General features: G+C 45.8%; 1 long non-coding RNA gene across 1 annotated transcript in view; it reads left to right on the top strand.

Annotated features, from left to right (window-relative positions):
• Window positions 1-5,926: 5,926 nt before the first annotated feature.
• Window positions 5,927-14,469, top strand: part of LOC117874307 — a 440,105-nt gene continuing 431,562 nt past the window's right edge. The window contains exon 1 of the long non-coding RNA XR_004644940.1: window positions 5,927-5,992. This is a non-coding gene — a long non-coding RNA (uncharacterized LOC117874307). The remainder of the gene's footprint in view (window positions 5,993-14,469) is intronic.

Here is a 14,469-nt window from a genome sequence, read left to right as displayed (position 1 = left end):
TGTACTATGCACATTTCCCAGAGTCACTACCCTTGATATCACCAGGTCTTTCATTGCCCTGGCAAATTGGATCACAGCAGCCCCCACCGTAGATTTGCCCACTCCAAATTGATTCCCGACTGACCGGTAGCTGTCTGGCGTTGCAAGCTTCCACAGGGCTATCGCCACTCGCTTCTCAACTGTGAGGGCTGCTCTCATCTTGGTATCCTGGCGTTTCAGGGCAGGGGAAAGCAAGTCACAAAGTTCCATGAAAGTGCCCTTACGCATGCGAAAGTTTCGCAGCCACTGGGAATCGTCCCACACCTGCAGCACGATGCGGTCCCACCAGTCTGTGCTTGTTTCCCGGGCCCAGAATCGGCGTTCCACGGCATGAACCTGCCCCAGTGACACCATGATTTCCACATTGCTGGGGCCTGTGCCTTGTGAGAGGTCTATGTCCATGTCAATTTCCTCATCACTCTCTTCGCCGCGCTGCAATCGCCTCCTTGGCTGGTCCGGGTTTCGCCTTGGCATGTCCTGGCTCTGCATATACTCCAGGACAATGTGCGTGGTGTTCATAGTGCTCATAATTGCCGCGGTGATCTGAGCGGGCTCCATGATCCCAGTGCTAGCTATGGTGTCTGGTCTGAAAAAAGGCGTGAAACTAGTATCTGATGGACCAGGAGAAGGAGGGAGGGCGGGAGGGAGGGAGGGCCGAGTGACGACATGGCGTACAGGTACAGGTACAGGGAATTAAAATCAAGAAAGGTGGCTGTGCATCAGGGAGAAACACAAAGAACTGTCACACAGAATGGTCCCCCCAAAGATTAAACTGAAAACCCTGGGCTTAGCAGGCCGTTGATTTCACGGAGGAAGGGGAAGCAAATGAATACAGAACAAATCTATTTTTTACATCTTAAGCTGGCAGCCAACGGTGCAGCATGACTGATAGCCTCTGCAGTACGATGACGATGGATACCAGTCGTAATATACCATCTTCTACCAAAAGGCAAGGGGCTGCTGCTGTGTAGCAATGCAGCCCCACGTCTGCCAGCCCCACGTCTGCCAGCACCCAGATCGCCCTCGGCCTCTTCTGGGTGCTTAGCAGACAATACTGGGCAATTGGCAGAAAATAGTATACTACGACTTATAGCCATCATCATCGAGACAGTAGCATGTTTGCCCAGGTGCCCATGATTGACAGCCACTGCAGTATGACGACGACGGATACCAGTCATAATATACCATCTTCTACCAAAAGGCAAGGGGCTGGTGCAATGCAGCCCTACGGCTGCCAGCCCCACGGCTATTAGTATTGCTACACCGTCTACCGCCAAAAGGCAGTTAGCAGCTGCTGCTGTGTAGCAATGCAGTCCCACATCTGCCGGCACCCAGAGGACATATGGTGACGGTGAGCTCAGCTGAGCTGAGCGGGCTCCATGCTTGCCGTGGTATGTGGTCTGCACAGGTAACCCAGGTAAAAAGGCGCGAATCTATTGTCTGCCGTTGCTGTGACGGAGGGGGAGGGGCCTGACGACATGTACCCAGAACCTCCCGCGACACTGTTTTGCATCATCCGGGCATTGGGATCTCAACCCAGAATTCCAATGGGCGGCGGAGACTGCGGGAACTGTGGGATAGCTGTGGGATAGCTACCCATAGTGCAATGCTCCGGAAGTCGACGCTAGCCTTGGTACTGTGGACGCGGTCCGCCGACTAGAGTACTTAGAGCATTTTATGTGGGGACACACACAATCGGCTGTATACAACCGATTTCTATAAAACCGGCTTCTATAAATTCGAACTAATTTCGTAGTGTAGACATACCCTAAGTACAGTTCTACTGCCCTTTACTCATACAATAAGAACAACAACATTTAATTCTCCCCCCACCCCCCCGCATTCAAGTGATTTGTAACCCAACCCCAGCCAAAATCTATCACTTGGGCAACACAGCTCTGTTTGCTGGATACCTAGGTAGATTAGGTGTGAATGTAGATTAGGACAATCTGGTCCTGAAGCCTTTCCCCACAGCCCCAGCTCATCACTAGCTGTCAGGGAGAGCTCATTTAGACTTTGCTTACAAATCATCATTTGAAATTATTAGGTTGGCCAACATCACCGAAATGAATGCACTGACATTGTCATAAAAAACAACAGCTGTATAAGGAAGCTAGTCTATGTTCATACTTTTCAAATCCATTATACTTTTTCAGATACACATATTTTATCATACACTGTATATGCTTTTAAAGTGTGTATTAATGTTTCAATTTCAATTCAAATTTCCAAACAGCCACTAAATTGGCATGTAACTAGTTAACAAAACTCGGGGAGGGTGTTGGGGAAATTCAGGGGGGATGTAGGGAAATCACTGGCAGGGGAGCTCCAGGCTGGTGACTCCCCAGGCTGCAGGGCCTGGTCTTAGGCCCACCCCTGAGGTACTGGGTGGTGGAGGAAGACAGCAGGGCCTACCCCCTTGCCTGTGATGACTGGCTCTTATACTGTCTGGGAGGGACACGGGGGCCCAATGGCAGTGAGACGTCAGCCTGCAGCAGCCGCTCCAAGGAAAAAGAGCTAATTCCCAGGACGCCAGCAGGAGTGAGTCTTGCCCCATTACACACAGATTTGCCTATGTCCTGTTATCATATTCAGCCTTCCTGTCTGGAGTGTTGCCCAATGAGTGCTGCACTTCTGGCTGGCTAAAATGCATGGTGATGGGGGTTGAGTACAAAGGGTAAGGGTCGTAGTTTGCAAGGCTGGGTGGTGAAGCTACAGGTGTTGGAGGCAGCTGGTGGCGGTACGAAACTGGATGTTGGGGGAAGTGGGTTGGCGGTGACATGGGGGCACAAGGGAAAGAATTTTGGGACAAGGGCTGCAGGGGGTCAGGCAAGGATCTGCTCCATCTGCAGTGCTATAAGTGCCTGTATCGGGTCCACTTGGCGCTCCATAATGTTTATGAGCCGCTCCGTGCTTTGATACCGGTGATCCGCATTCTGCTGGCGGAGCTTCCTTTCAGTCTCCCGCCACTCCTGTATTTTTTTGATTTTCAGTAATGATTTCATGCAGCAGTCCTCTTTGGTTCTTCGTGTACGCTTCCTGATTCTTTGTAGTCTTTCGGCCGTTGATAACAAGGACGGCTGGGATCTCAAGGTTGCATCTGTAAAGCCAAAATGCAACACTTTACAGGGGCAGCATTGTTCACACTAGACAGAGCAATGATTCCCCCGTACTTAAAGACAAGCACAGTGTACACAATAGCAGAAAGTACCAGTCCCCAAATGAGAGCACATAACCCACAGGAGCCCCAAAATGGTGAGTAAGCACAGGGGTAAGGGGGGGCTGATTGTTTCAGGGCCATAGTGTCCTCTGGGGTTGGTTCTGTGCCTTGGGGAGAGCCAACAGCTGCAGGGGGCCCTATACTGAACACTGTCCCCACATTTTCCACAGGATGAGTTCGTCCTGGAAGATATCTTGCTGCTGAGGGTGACCTGGGAAGCAAGGGAGGGTCTTCTACTACAATGCGGCTTCCGCCCTGGCCCTTATGCCGCTTGCCTGTGTGCAGCAATGGTCCTCTCGCCCCTCATGGCACAGTGGCGTGGACATGTTAGCCTTAATGGGACAAGGAGCACAGTAGCTCTGCCAAGGAACCTGCACAAACGGATTGCCCAGCTTCTGCATGAGACCTTTGAAGAGATCACTGAGGCCGATTACCGCGATGAGAGCACATCAACGCCCTATTCCGCATCTAGGCATGCACGCAGCCCTAACCCTTCTTTCTGCAACCCTCCTCGCCCCAAGAGCCCGCACCGAACAACTACCTTCCCAAAATAAAAGCCACTTACCAGGCACCTCCTCTGCTGTTTGTTCTTCCCCAAGCACTGTCCGCTGCGAATGGCTACTTTCCTCCTGGCTTGAAAACAGCTCCTGGCAGCATGCATCTAGGGATGCTGGGCCGTCCTCTGGCTCTGGGCCCCCCTCCTCTTCAGCATCATCACTCCCGCTTTCCTCCTTCTGCCTTGTTGAACTCTGTGCTGCTACAGCCTCTGAAGTGTCCATAGTGGTCTTTGGAGTGGAGGTGGGGTCGCCCACAAGTATCGCATCCAGCTCTTCGTAGAAACGGCAGATTGTGGGAGTGGCAGATAGTGGTAGGCATTCTGCAGCTCCTTCACTTTAACCCTGCACTGCAGTGCATCCCGGTCATGGCCCCTTTCCATCATGGCCCTTGATATCTGCCCGTAGGTATCGTAATTCCTATGGCTGGAGCGCAGCTGGAACTGGACAGCTTCCTCCCCCCAAACACTGATGAGTTCCAGCACCTCGCCATTGCTCCATACTGGGGATCGCATGGTGCATGGAGGCATGGTCACCTGGAAAGATGAGCTGAGAGCACTACATGCCTTGTTGAGCAAACAGGAAGGGGAATTTCAAAATTCCCAGAGAATTTAAAGGGCGGGTCTGACGGTTGGTCACCTGAGGGCAGGACAGTAGAGTTGAAAGTGATGACCAGAGTGGCTAGAAGAGGCATTGTAGGACACTTCTGGAGGCTGATCAGAGTGCATTAATAGACCAGGGCGTCCACACTGGCGCCGCGGCGCTCCAGCCGTGGCGCAGCAAGCTTTATGCTTCTCACGGAGGTGGATTACCTGGGGCACTCCAGCCATGGAGTCAGCGCACTCTACGTGCCTTGCCAGTGGGCACCCGGGGCTGATTTAATGCGCTCTAACTTGCAAGTGTAGACAAGGCCTTTGTGTGTGTGAAGCTGGGCAAGTCACTTGATGTCCTAATCCTACAAAAGGATGAGCACCTTTTGTGAAGTCAGTGGGAGCAGTAAGTGCTCAGAATTTAGCATCTTGCAGAGTTCAGCCCTAATCTTCTCTCTGCCTCAGCTCCTTGCATCCTCTTTGCAGAAGACCCCTACAAAAATCCATTGTCTTTCAGGTCTGGCAGCATCAGGCACCTGTCTATAACATAGGAATAATACAGATAAAGTAGTTTTAACGCTTTGATCAGTGTTTAAAGGCAAAATACTATTAATAATTAGGGGTGGGGGTACTTTATAAGAATGCATGGATGAAGCTGGGGTGAAGAAACCATCTTTCAACTAAGTGCTAATACTTCCTGAAAAGCTTCTATCATTAAAAATATTGTCCCCAGGGGATTTCCAATTCCCTCCCAATAAAAACAAACCGAACAGCCGCAACTTCTCGTGAATCTAGGCAAAGCCATTAGAAACTTGCAATCTGGAAGTTTCCACTCTGCTCCTCCGAGCATGTAGCTACCTGGGAGCTGGACTGGATGAGGCATTTGCAAAATGCTATAGTTTTCTACAAGAGCGGGAGAGAAAGATGTCGCTTGAATGAACGCCTTCCTCTCTCTCCCCGGGTGCTTGCTAAGGAGAGGAGATGCTGGGCGTGTAGATTTCAAGCGGCGATTGACAAGAACTTTGCCCGTTGCTTTTGCCCGTTCCGTGACTTTAAAAACAGCACGAAGGCAAACTTGGCTGCAGTACAGCGGTTACAAGCTGCTCCTGGGAAAGGAGAGGAGGCAGAAAGGGCCGGGGGAGAGGGGGGAAGGAGATCTAGTGTCGCTAAAGCTTTCTGTGCCCACCCTGGAGGAAACTGTAATTGCAAGCAAATCTCCTTCACTCCCTGCGCCTCCCGAGATTTTGTGTTGGGGGGGAGGAATGGGGAATTCTTTTTTTAAACCTGGAATTAAAACAAAACAACCCCAAGAGCTTCTCCCTCCCAAAGTCCCCCTGCAATTCTTGTTAAAAGCGGGTATAAGCTAACAACCCTTAAAAAAACCCCACACCAACCCATAGTGGTGTTGTTGATGATGGGAAATAAATAAATAAAGAACTGAGTAAAAGAGAGAGAGGGGCAGGTTCAATGATCTAAACAAAGAAATCATGGCGGAGTGTTTACATTTGGCAGCCCCAAAGACTCTGGATTACGGGATAAAAAAAATGCCGCGGCGCAAAGGAGTTTGCAGCCACCTCGCCGTTTCCGGGGTAAGTGCAACGTGCAGGGGGCGAGCCAGGGCCACCCTCCGGGAGCGGGACCTCGGCCCCGGCCCCACCCCTCGCTCCAGCCGCGGCGGGTGCTGCCCCGGGCTGCTCGCCCCGCGGGGTGCCTTGCCCTGGTAGCTTTGAAGTGGCGGGATGAGGTGGGTGCTCTGGGATGGCGAGGTCCCGGGGGTGCCCCTTCCCAACGCACCGCCTGTAGCCGGGGGAGCAGGCGGCCCCGGGGAGCAGCCCCCCCGCCCCGGCTCGCGGAGATAAAGGAGGTAACAGCAGTCGCCGTGGCTGCTTCCCCTCGGAGCGCCTGGCAGGAGCCCCCTTCCCGCCCCCCAGCCGGGGTCACACATGCCTAGCTCTGACTGGCGGCTCCTCCTCCCAGCCGAGCCCCGCTCCCCACCCGCCGCAAAGGGGCTCTCTGTGCCGTGCGCGCTGGCAGGCGGCCGGCGGGGGAACGCGGGGAGAGAGGAGCCCTGCTTTGTGACCTGCACGGTTAGCGAGGTCCCAGCATGCCCCTCCCCGCCAGTGTTGGTCAGGGCGAATTGCCCAGGAGCCAGGTGAAGGGAGAGGAGGAGTCCAAGGGCCATTTCCTCCAGGAAATGTTCTTGTGAGGGGAGAGGTTCCCAATTAGTGGGTCTGGGTCAAAGCCACATCTTGTCTATTTTTGGCCTCCCCCTCTAATTTTAATGCCTAAAGAGATTAAGTGTAGGCACTGTTCTGACACCAGAATAATCCAGATCTTGTTGCAGCAGTTCTGCAAACACTTAGAACCAGCTACTGGATCCAGCCAGTTCTTGGTCCCAAGCACTCAAATTACACACCTAAGTAGAGCCCCTGTTTGCCTATTCTGGTTTCACCTTAACAATCCAGATGCTGATGCCCCAGTGCAAATGAGCCAGAAAATCTCTGATCTGGCATCTCCACCTTGACAAACTTTTGGCTACAAAATCAGAATGATACTTTTCAAATACAGAACCAGTGTTACTTCTACTCCCTCTGCCACCTTCCCAAATATCTGGGTGCTGCAAACACATCCTGCTACAAGGAAGCTGCAGAAACTCTTAATTTGGCACCTGGATCTGGCTAACTAATGGATGCCTACTCCCCAGTTTTATCATCTTCTAATTTAACACATATGCTGCTTATCTTAGTCCACCACAGTCATCCTGATCTCAACATATTGTGAATTTGGCAGGATCCAGGTATTGGATCCAGGGTTTTCAGGCATTGTTGTACTGGTATGTGTTGGGGTCCAAATTTTCTTTTTCCCCCCTTTTTTCTTTGGTATAACGGAGGCTGCTAAAAATATCTGTTTAGATAGTGGAACTTCGAGAACTGGAATGAATAATTGGCTGGCTCCAGGTTTTGTGGTGCTAATAAGAACTTGTAAATAGAAGCAAAGTATGTCTATACCTACATATATAATATCTGTGGTCTGCTCCTCCATGCCTTACAATGCTTTCTGACAATGTGAGATTGGGCCCTGTTTTTTCCCATTTCGGGAGAAGACCAAATGTAACTTGCTTTATTCCTCTTTGATGCTGCTATTTTTGTAGAGTTTGAGAAGGTCAAACACCTGAGTGATTTCAAAATAGGCTGGGTGTCCCAAGATACTATTCCTGCATCATTATCAAGGCTCTTTGGGACTCTGGAACTTTTCAAACCTATGAGACTTAAACCCATAACACATTTGCTTTTCATACCCCTCTTTCCCCCCATATTTTATAATTGTGTTTGCAGATAGCAAAGATGTTTGTGTTCAGTGTCTTACTCACTCACATATCAGAGGGGTAGCCGTGTTAGTCTGAATCTGTAAAAAGCAACAGAGGGTCCTGTGGCACCTTTAAGACTAACAGAAGTATTGGGAGCATAAGCTTTCGTGGGTAAGAACCTTACTTCTTCAGAAGGTGCCACAGGACCCTCTGTTGCTTTTTACTCACTCACAGTTCATCATCTCCGTCCATCTGAACCTGAAAGGAAGTCATATGCTGAACTGGTTTCAACATGTATTTCTTTGGGTATTTCTATAATGCAAAGACTCCCAGTTATATAATTTTTTATTGTTATTATAATTGAAAACCTTGTATTCAGATCTACATGGCAATGATACAATAGAACAATGGGGACAATGTGAAAAATAGAAATGATGGGGCAAATTTTGACGTCATTTCTAAGATACCTTGCATAAGGACTGAGGGCCTGAGTAGCGCTCCCATTGACTTCAGTTGGAGTTTTGTGTGCAGCATCCTTGTTGGATTGGACCATGAGTGAGGACTGCAGAATTTGGTCACATGACAGTATGTGCAGTCTATATAGCAATCTTGCTTCTCATACTATACAGATCACCATGGTATTTGGTGCCTCACAAAATTACAAAGTCTAAACATGAAGTTTAGAATGAAAAATTAAACCATGTAAAAATTTTGTACTCTGAGATCATTGGAAAAAAATGTGTTTTAAAGAGTTTTGGAGGCCACTGCCACTGTTTTAACCCCAACAACACAAATAGCCTTCTACCTCCCAAAATAAACTTCCACTACATTTACTTTTAGGCTGGGCCTGCCTAAATTACTTTTTGTGAAAAAGACCTTTAGAGGGAGTGCTTGTACTCTCTGATGTGCCCATCTTTTGCCCTTTACTTTGTACTTGGCTTATCAGTCCTAAACTTTCTTGGTGGTCTAAGGCTGTTTACTTAAAAAGGACCTTTTAATGGGAGCATTTTGTTGATCCTTAACTGCTATTCTGTTGTGGCTATTTACCAGGTTGTCCTCTAATTTCTATGCTACTTTAACTGTCTATAGCCTAGAATGGTTAACTGTTCTGGCCAGAACTGCCACTATTCTGCCCTCTTATTCAAGACCAAGCAGCAGTAACTTTTTTCTTCATTCAAACCAAAATTGAGATTTAAGATTTATGTCAAGCAGCTGTCCCCCTATGAAGCTGCTCTTCCAAGTATCTCATGTTTGTTTTCAACTAAAACACACTTTATTGAGCGCTAATATTTAATATTCACATACCCACATTGACAATCATGATTCCCCAGTCTAGATCTGCATAGAGGGGGATAAGATTCAGAGGCTGACAGAGCAGTCACAATAGTTGAAAGCCACGAGGTCACTAGACTGGCTAGCAACACAGTCAGCTTAGGAGGTGGGTAGGCAGTGAGGTTGATATGGTACCCTAAACTTATTACTGTTACTAATTGATACATATTAACAGGATTGGGATTTTGGATGTATATCAGTCTTGGAGTTTTTGGGAAGTATTGTCTTATCTCTAAGGTTGTCATGAAGTTCTGTTTAATTAATGCAATACCTGTACCGTACGTGAAAATTCATCCAACCCTAACTACTCTTTCGTCTTGTTATATGTCATGAAAACCATATATTGTTCAGTTTTTTAGGGTAACAGACTGTTTTTTTTTTAAATTGATGCCAGGCTTTGGCTACTTGACCAAAATATTCACCCAAACATAAAAAAAAAAAATGCTAATATTACTACAGTTTTGTTCCAATAAACTTATTGTTTGACATAGCTTGATAGAGAATTAATGGGTGTATTTTCCTTTGTCGTGAATATTTATAACTTTCAGTTGATGGCAGTTAACATGTGTATTGAGGGAAGAATAGATCCCTCAAATGATGTTGAGTCTGTCTCCACATATGCTGCATACACAGTAGACTGAACTCTCACACTAGCGCTGGACAGTAAGATATTATGACATGAATATATATTTTAGAGCTCTGCACAAAATGAGGATTTCATGCATAGGCAACACAGTGTGACAAGTCGTATCTACTGTGACCTCGTACTTCCAGTGCAGAGTTGTGTAATATATATTCTGTTAAATTAATGCACACAATAAACAGGCCCTATCTCATTTTTATGCTAATAATAGTACTTTTCAATTCCCTAATATCTTTTATGCTAAGAACTGAAAGTAAATTACAGGTATGAGCAAACTGAGCTTTATAACATCCTGTGAAGTTTTAGGTTATCATTTGGAAAACAGCTGGAAAATGTATTAATTATTGATTATTGTTGGTTCGTCATGATGATGATAATCTGATTTCTTCTCTGTCTCACACTCAATCATTTCTCACTCCAGCTCTTAAGATTGTAAAATAAGATGTTACCATCTAACGAGGGAAAAGAAATGCTCAATCCCAGCCATAAGGAATAGGTCTTTGGACTGTATTTGGAGAATAGAAGAGGAGAGGATTGTGTGGTTGATTCATAAAGGGACAATGAATTGGAAGATGGTCCGGTGGCAGGGTAGATGCATCATATGTGTGGCTGGTGTATATCTCCTTGTATTGAGTATGGGTCAGCATGTGAGCTGAGGTTCATGTTATGAATGCTGATGGTGTACTCTGTGCAGGTAAAAGGTGTGAAGGTTAGATGGGGACAAAAACAGATTGTTCCCCTTATCTTGAAATACAAAAGGTGAGATTTTAAAAAGTGCTCAGTGTTTGCCTAGCTCTGCCCTCCATAAGGTTAAAGGTTAATTAACATTAACTTCCATTGACTTCAGCGAGAGCAGAGTTAGGCCAATGATGAAAGCTTTTGAAAATCCCACCCTGAATTTTATTTTAAAGTGTAAGTTTAACTTCGAATTTCCTGGGTTTCTGACATTTTTTTCTTTTAAACCACAGGACAAGATTAATATCTCAGTAATACCATTGTAAATGGACTAGTGTGGCAGAGATGAGAATCCAGCCCACAATGTTCTTTTAAGAACTTTTGCTCCACTGAGGTCAATGAGGTTGCGTGGGCTGCAAATTATCACAGAATTTGGCTTTAAGTTATTAGTACATATTTACAACCTTAATTCCATTTTAACAAAATGTTTTTTGTTGGAACATTTGCAGCCATAGCATACAGCAAAATTATCACTGTATTTATTAAGCACAAACAAAGCATCCCCATAATGCTGTGCAGAAACAACTGACGGAACAGAACATATTACAAGACACTATCTTTTTCATTAAGTCTACACAAAATGAGGATTTAATGCATGGGCAGCACAGCCCCTCCCCAGAGGTTTACTGCCCATAATTCCACCTTGAAAATGGCTCCACAATAATTATTACTATAAAATGGACACAATTTCCAGTTTTGGCATGTGTACTTCACACATAACTAATTGCACTCATAGGAGCCAAAATATTATTCTACCTTCTGCAGGATATCCTAATTCCAGCCATGTAACTATCTTAACTGTCCCTTATGATTTCCAGTCTCAAACCGACAACTCTCCCCATTGGCTTATTTTGTCACAATAATGCAGAGCATGCATGGCAACCGCTCTCACTTCGGCATGTTCAAACTATCCCTGGACATTAAGATATTATGACATGAATATATATTTGTGAGCTTTGCACAAAATGAGGATTTCATGCATAGGCAACATAGTGTGACGAGTAGTATCCGGCATGACCTTGCAAATGCCGGCAGGGCTCCAAAATAAACAACTCAAAAGAGCAAGGAATACAGCAGACTCTCCAGTCCTGAAAGGAATCCCACAGTTTCATTACAGTCCCACAGGAAGTTGCTGCAGAACTGTTCTTGAAGGTTACTTTACTGTCCTGTACCAACCACAGGTGTCTAAGTATGACAGGCCTAGGGACTTAAAATTCCATGTGTCTTTTAGTCAGGGAGGGTCCTTTTTACAGAAAATCCATGTTAATTAATGGACCTCACCATGTAGTGCAGAAAATCCCCTGTATAGTTAGAGGATTTTTAAAGCTTCTGGATCCAGCTGTTGAACAATGTTTTTTATTGTCCTTAGACCTAATTCGTCACTAGCTTAGGGCTAGTCACATATAGTTCCTATATCACAGGACATCCTATATCTTTCTCCTCAGCTACCATGTCATGCTAAACCTGAAGTAAGGATGGATTAATCAGTCCTTTCTGTTTCTTCAAACTCAAGTTAGCATGAATATTTCCCCCCCATGTTTGTATTTAAAAAAATCCCCCTCCTTCTTTCTTCACTACTTTTCCCTAGCTTTAGACCTTGATCCTTCCTCCTAATGACCTCATTCTGTCTTTCAATATCCTCTTATATGGTACAACAGCCCAAGCATCCTTTCTGCTGAATTTTGATGGTTGCTGAATTAAAATAGTGTGTCCCAAAGCACAGTTAGGTCTGGTTTGAGCAAAAGAGGATGAAGACAGAGATACTCCTGAGTCTGTTAGGTCACATGAGATATGGCCATTTAGAGATTGGGAGTCACCATGGGAAGGCTTATGGAAAAGTTATAGGGATAGGAGAACTTCTAATGTGTTGAAGAGGGCTTATGGGAGCCCCATTTTTAAAATTTTGCCACGAGACTGAAGGAAAGGTTGGGGTGATTCCCTTGCCTCTGATAGTGAAAAGCCCCTCTCTGGATACACCGAATCCATCTGTGACAAAGGTGATTTATCCGTGCAGGTCATAAAAGCACTTCTGAAAAGCAAATTGTTTATTTTTGCATGCACAAGAGTATAACAAATGGGGTCAGTATGCAGTCTCCTTCCAGGAAGATTTTTCCAAATACTGACCCTATTTGGTTTACTCCCCATTCTGCTTGGGGCTGTACAGATAGGCAGTTAAAAGACAGTCCCTGCTCCAGAGAGCTTACAATCTAGGTTATAACAAAATGCAAGAGGTGAACAGAACAAACAAATGAGATTAGAAGAGTAGAGAGAAATAAGTTATTGTACAGTAAGCAGGAGTCTCAGATCAACACCTGCCTAGCCAATGTCAGCTGGTGGTGCTTTGTAGACATTGTGGCCAGGCTCAGGTTGAGCCATTTTGCTCCAGTGTGGTGTATTGGCACCATTTCATGCTGCCGCCTTGTTCTACAGAATCTAACCTTTCATCATAACAGAAAAATAAAAAGCAACATCTAGCTGTTATGTTAGCTGAGATAGGCTTGAAAGTATGACCCAAATATAACTGTCTGCCTGCATTTGTTGGAACCTAAAACAATAGCTCTGAGAGGTGTGGTCTGTGCCATTCATCTCATAAGAACATAAGAATGGCTGTACTGGGTCAGACCAAAGATCCATCTAGCCCAGTATCCTGTCTACCAACAGTGGCCAATGCCAGGTGCCCCAGAGGGAGTGAACCCAACAAGCAATGATCAAGTGATCTCTCTCCTGCCATCCATCTCCACCCTCTGACAAACAGAGGCTAGGGACATCCTTCCTTACCCATCCTGGCTAATAGCCATTAACGGACTTAACCTCCATGAATTTATCCAGTTCTGTTTTAAATGCTGTTACAGTCCCAGCCTTCACAACCTCCTCAGGCAAGGAGTTCCACAAGCTGACTGTGCGCTGTGTGAAGAAGAACTTCCTTTTATTTGTTTTAAACCTGCTGCCCATTAATTTCATTTGGTGACCCCTAGTTCTTGTATTATGGGAACAAGTAAATAACTTTTCCTTATTTACTTTCTCTACATCACTTATGATTTTATATACCTCTATCATATCCCCCTTAGTCTCCTCTTCTCCAAGCTGAAAAGTCCTTGCTTCTTTACTCTCTCCTCATATGGGACCCATTCCAAACCCCTAATCATTTTAGTTGCCCTTCTCTGAACCTTTTCTAATGCCAGTATATGTTTTTTGAGATGAGGAGACCACATCGGTACGCAGTATTCAAGATGTGGGCATACTATGGATTTATATAAGGGCAATAAGATACTCTCTGTCTTATTTTCTATCCCCTTTTTAATGATTCCTAACATTCTGTTTGCTTTTTTGACCACCGCCGCACACTGCGCGGACTTCTTCAGAGAACTAGCCACGATGACTCCAAGATCTTTTTCCTGATTCGTTGTAGCTAAATTAGCCCCCATCATATTGTATGTATAGTTGGGGTTATTTCTTCCAATGTGCATTACTTTACATTTATCCACATTAAATTTCATTTGCCATTTTGTTGCCCAATCACTTAGTTTTGTGAGATCTTTTTGAAGTTCTTCACAGTCTGCTTTGGTCTTAACTATCTTGAGCAGTTTAGTATCATCTGCAAACTTTGTCACCTCACTTTTTACCCCTTTCTCCAGATCATTTATGAATAAGTTGAAAAGGATTGGTCCTAGGACTGACCCTTGGGGGACACCACTTGTTACCCCTCTCCATTCTGAGAATTTACCATTTATTCCTACCCTTTGTTCCCTGTCTTTTAACCAGTTCTCAATCCATGAAAGGACCTTCCCTCTTATCCCATGACAACTTAATTTACGTAAGAGCCTTTGGTGAGGGACCTCAATAGCTGCTAACTCAGATACCCAACGGTAAGACTTCAAATGTCAATATTGTTAGCCGTTTCACTGCCCATCAAAGCATGTAAGAAAGGAGAGGGCAGGTCGCATCATTAAGATCTGCATAATCTGCTGTGGGTGACAGCTCATTTTGGCACCATGAGTGAAAGAGCCAAAGCCAAGGATTCTGAGAGAGCCCAGTAGGACATCTGAGCA

Source organism: Trachemys scripta, chromosome 3, assembly GCF_013100865.1.
Source record: "Trachemys scripta elegans isolate TJP31775 chromosome 3, CAS_Tse_1.0, whole genome shotgun sequence".
In the NCBI taxonomy this organism is placed as follows: Eukaryota; Metazoa; Chordata; order Testudines; family Emydidae; genus Trachemys; species Trachemys scripta.
This window is presented reverse-complemented; position numbering and strand designations above follow the sequence as displayed.